The sequence below is a fragment of the Myotis brandtii genome, unplaced genomic scaffold, assembly GCF_000412655.1.
Source record: "Myotis brandtii unplaced genomic scaffold, ASM41265v1 scaffold403, whole genome shotgun sequence".
NCBI classification, from domain to species: domain Eukaryota; kingdom Metazoa; phylum Chordata; class Mammalia; order Chiroptera; family Vespertilionidae; genus Myotis; species Myotis brandtii.
Genome location: NW_005365474.1, coordinates 443,179 through 443,578, shown reverse-complemented (window position 1 = coordinate 443,578; position 400 = coordinate 443,179).

The following is a 400-nucleotide window of genomic DNA, read 5'->3' as shown; positions in this document are numbered from 1 at the left end:
CCAGGCCCATGTGGAGGTGGGGGCCCCTCCCAGCGTGTGCACAGAGGCCGCCTGCACCGGGTCCAGGGTCCTTCCTGTTCTGCAGCGACCCGACCTGGGACAGTCACTTCCTGGGATTATCTGCTGAGACGTGACCCCGGGAGTGGCAGCCGCGTCCTTCCCCACCCGAGCCGGTTGGGGTGGGAGCCAGGGGTCACTCCAGGTCAAAGTACAGGCGGGAGGTCCCGGCTGCAGGGTCAGGGCAGCACAGCGCGCCTGGTCAAAGGCGCTGGGTCTTCCCGCGCCCTGCTCCTGAGAGAGAGGGGACGCAGCACGGGGGCCCTCCTGCATCTGCTGCTCTGGGGGGACGGCTGCTCTCTGGACCCGGCCCCCGAGTCCTGAGTCTTTCCCCGAAGCCTCC